At 44.4% G+C, this 4,771-nt stretch overlaps 1 pseudogene; it reads left to right on the forward strand.

Moving 5' to 3' along the window:
* The first annotated feature begins 762 nt into the window (after positions 1 to 762).
* On the forward strand, positions 763 to 1,536 carry LOC131502065 (dynactin subunit 6-like; annotated as a pseudogene).
* The last annotated feature ends 3,235 nt before the right edge of the window (positions 1,537 to 4,771 follow it).

Genomic DNA, 4,771 nt, shown 5'->3' on the forward strand with positions numbered 1-4,771 from the left:
TTGGTTTCAGGAGCAGAATTTAGTGACCCATTACTTACATATAACACACAATATTCATCATAACAAGTGCCCTCCTTAATACCCATCACACATGTAGCCCATTCCCCACCCACCTCCCTCCATCAAGCCTCCATTTGTTCTCTATTGTTAAAGTCTCTTATCGTTTGTTTCTCTCTTTTTTTCCCCCTTTCCAGGTGTTCATCTGTTTTGTTTCTTAAATTCTACGTATGAGTTTGGTTTTATTTGTCTGCTTCCAACATGAAGTTGTGAAATCCATGATTATGACAAACAATGTTTCTTTCATCTGGGCATATCCAGGGTCCAGAACGCCTATGGAAATATGGTAGGTAGAAATATTTGCTCTCATAATAAATTAATATTTTATAGATGAGACAGATAGGGAAAATGTGCACTTGCAATAGGACTTAATATAGTGGGTGATATTTTTGTAGGTATAATTTCTTCTCAAGCAAACTTGTAGGGTACTGTGAGGCTTTCTGGGATAATCTCATTAACAAAAAAAATTTTTTTAGCAGCACCACCTGCTATCTAGCAAAGCTCTCATTATAAAGCCTGACTTAGAACAGTGTTTTCCCAACACCTCATTCATGTGATATAAATTTAGTACTTAAAAGATATACTCAAATCCATATTAGTATTTAATACTTTCATTTATATTCTATCATCTTTTAGTCAAACTCAATGTAAAGGAAATTTCCTATCACTATTGAAAATACAAAACATGCATTATATGCTATGGTAAATATGTTCAGAAATTAATTCCATGAGAGACAGGGGCCAAACTATGGTGGAGAAGGATGAAAAGACTGTGAAGTTTGCTCTTGGAGCAGTTGTGTGTGTAGAAAGTGAAATGTGGGTGATGTAACTATAGGACCTAGGGCAGTGATCCACTCTAAAGCACAAATTATTGCAGAAGCCAGGCCAATAGGTATTGGTGAGGGTTACCTAATAGAAGAACAGGTAGGTGCTTATCATAAATGCTCAACCTGATAATATCACCCCTAATGCTGAAGATCTGGAACTAAAATATCTATGATCATTGGCACTAATAATGTGTTTGAAATTGGCTGTTATTCCCAAGCCATGAAAATGGAAGACAATAATGTTATTGAATCAAAAGCCAGTGTGGGCAGAAAGGTAATATTGAGAAGTGGTTGCATCATTGGGACTTGTTGCAACCTGAATACATTTGAGTTCATCCTTGAGAATACAGTGATCTGTGGTGCAGATTGCCTTCATGGGGTGCAGACTGAGCAACCACAGCCCCAGATACCACAGCTGGATTTCCTGAAGATAACCTTGCCAACCTACCACGACCTAAAGAAAACTATGAAAGGAAGGTCAACACCAGTAATGTGTGAAGACAACAGTGAGATACCTCCTAAAGACTTGGTAATAAGATACCCCCAGAGAGTTAAACTACTTAAGTCAACATGTGGCAAGGTAGTATCAGTTTATCTATCAAGACTTACAGTACCTCAAGACTCACCACTTTTGGTTCAGTTGCAACCTTAACTGAACCACCTTCTGATTTGCTAATATGGCCTCCAAGCTATCATGCAGAGAAAGGAGGAACTCTGGATGAGAGCACCAGAATTCTACTCTGCACATAGTAAATTTAGAGAAGCTTTCTTATTTATACATTAGTCTAATATGAATATGGTTTGTATAGTTTGGCCCCCAAGTCTGCCAATTGTCTATGAGTTCTAAATATTCTGATAAAATAGTTTCTGACTCTTTAGGACAAAGAACCAATCAAAGCCCAGACAGTGTACTGTGCAGACATCACTCTTTGGGGCTTCTCCACAGCCAGACTAACAGCCTTCTCTTACCAACTATCTCACTGAAACTGAACTCAAACTTCATCACAGAGAGGGAGTTCTGGAAGATGGCGGCGTAGGAGGACGGTGGGCTCACCGCGCGTCCTGCTGATCACTTAGAGTCCACCTACACCTGCCTAAAGAACCCAGAAAACCGCCAGAGGATTAGCAGAACGGAGTCTCCGGAGCCAAGCGCAGACGAGAGGCCCATGGAAGAGGGTAGGAAGGGCGGCGAGACGGTGCGCGCTCCACGGACTGGCAGGAGGGAGCCGGGGTGGAGGGGCGGCTCGCCGGCCAAGCAGAGCCCCCGAGTCTGGCTGGCAAAAGCGGAGGGGCCGGACGGACTGTGTTCCGGCAGCAAGCGCGACTTAGCGTCTGGGAGGTCAGAAGTTAACAGCTCTGCTCAGAAAGCGGGAAGGCTGGAGGACAAAGGGAGGGAGAGCTGCTGAGCCCCGGGACGGCAGAGCTCAGCTTGGCGGGGAACAAAGGCGCTCGCCAGCACCATCTCCCCCCGCCCATCCCCCAGCCAAAATCCCAAAGAGAACCAGTTCCTGCCAGGGAACTTGCTCGCTCCGCGCAAACACCCAACTCTGTGCTTCTGCGGAGCCAAACCTCCGGCAGCGGATCTGACTCCCTCCCGCTGCCACAGGGCCCCTCCTGAAGTGGATCACCTAAGGAGAAGCGAGCTAAGCCTGCCCCTCCTGCCCCCGTGAACCTTGCCTACCCACCCCAGCTAATACGTCAGATCCCCAGCACCACAAGCCTGGCAGTGTGCAAGTAGCCCAGACGGGCCACGCCACCCCACAGTGAATCCCGCCCCTAGGAGAGGGGAAGAGAAGGCACACATCAGTCTGACTGTGGCCCCAGCGGTGGGCTGGGGGCAGACATCAGGTCGGACTGCGGCCCCGCCCACCAACTCCAGTTATACACCACAGCACGGGGGAAGTGCCCTGCAGGTCCTCACCGCTCCAGGGACTATCCAAAATGACCAAACGGAAGAATTCCCCTCAGAAGAATCTCCAGGAAATAACAAGAGCTAATGAACTGATCAAAAAGGATTTAAATAATATAACAGAAAGTGAATTTAGAATAATAGTCATAAAATTAATCGCTGGGCTTGAAAACAGTATACAGGACAGCAGAGAATCTCTTGCTACAGAGATCAAGGGACTAAGGAACAGTCACGAGGAGCTGAAAAGCGCTTTAAACGAAATGCAAAACAAAATGGAAACCACGACGGCTCGGATTGAAGAGGCAGAGGAGAGAATAGGTGAACTAGAAGATAAAGTTATGGAGAAAGAGGAAGCTGAAAGAAAGAGAGATTAAAAAAATCCAGGAGTATGAGGGGAAAATTAGAGAACTAAGTGATACACTAAAAAGAAATAATATACGCATAATTGGTATCCCAGAGGAGGAAGAGAGAGGGAAAGGTGCTGAAGGGGTACTTGAAGAAATTATAGCTGAGAACTTCCCTGAACTGGGGAAGGAAAAAGACATTGAAATCCAAGAGGCACAGAGAGACGTAACTTGAATCGATCTTCTGCACGACATATCATAGTGAAACTGGCAAAATACAAGGATAAAGAGAAAATTCTGAAAGCAGCAAGGGATAAACGTGCCCTCACATATAAAGGGAGACCTATAAGACTCGTGACTGATCTCTCCTTTGAAACTTGGCAGGCCAGAAAGGCTTGGCACGATATCTTCAGTGTGCTAAACAGAAAAAATATGCAGCCGAGAATCCTTTATCCAGCAAGTCTGTCATTTAGAATAGAAGGAGAGATAAAGGTCTTCCCAAACAAAAACTGAAGGAATTTGTCACCACGAAACCAGCCCTACAAGAGATCCTAAGGGGGATCCTGTGAGACAAAGTACCAGAGACATCACTACAAGCATAAAACATACAGACATCACAATGACTCTAAACCCGTATCTTTCTATAATAACACTGAATGTAAATGGATTAAATGTGCCAACCAAAAGACATAGGGTATCAGAATGGATAAAAAAACAAACTTCATCACAGACATTCTAGGCAATTATGCTAAGCGGTAGGACAGACCCTGACGTGCTTGTGACATAAAAAGCAGCAACTGGCAGGAAGATAGAAATGATTTTATCAATAGCGACTTACTGCAATGTGGCCATAGCTCTTGCGTCAAGATAATAGACTTTCACCAGGTGAATAGTATCAAGTCTAGAAAGGGTACTTCACACTGTTCTCTTATTCATCCATGAACACACAGTATAGTAGTTATCTATGCTGTGTAGAAAATTACCCCCAAAATGTAGAAGCTTATTATCTTTTGAGCATTTACTATCTTACACAGTTTCTGCAGATCAAATATCTAGGAATGGCTCAGCTGGCAGTTCTGGCTCAGTGTGCCTCATGAGGTTTCTTTCAAGAAGTCGGTCAGACCGGTGGTCATCTGAGGACTTGAGTGGGGCTGGATGGTCCACTTACAACATGACTGCCTCACAGGGCTGTTGGCAGGAGGCCTCAGTTCCATACCAGGTGAGCCTCTCCACAGGGCTGGTGGGTATCCTCATGACATGGCAGTTGGCTTCCCTCAGCTTCCTTCAGATCCAAGTGAGGAAGGACTCAATCCCTAAAGTTGCACACCATCACTTCCACTTCATTTTATTTCTTAGAAGCAAGTCACTAAGTCCATCTCACAGTCAAGAGGGAGGGGATTAAGCTCCACCTTTTCTACCTTTAGAAGGGAGGAGAATCTAAGAATTCATGTTCATATACCAAAACCACCATCACAAACACACATATCCATTTATACCTGGTATTCTCACTAGTGCACAATCAGCACCTCTCAAGGGTTTCCACATTGAGGAAGATGGGTTCAGGAAGGACTTCTCTTTATTAATGGGAATGGCACATGACATCATCCGAGGTCTTCATCCTATAACGTTCTGTA

This window comes from Neofelis nebulosa, chromosome X (genome assembly GCF_028018385.1).
Source record: "Neofelis nebulosa isolate mNeoNeb1 chromosome X, mNeoNeb1.pri, whole genome shotgun sequence".
Lineage (NCBI taxonomy): Eukaryota > Metazoa > Chordata > Mammalia > Carnivora > Felidae > Neofelis > Neofelis nebulosa.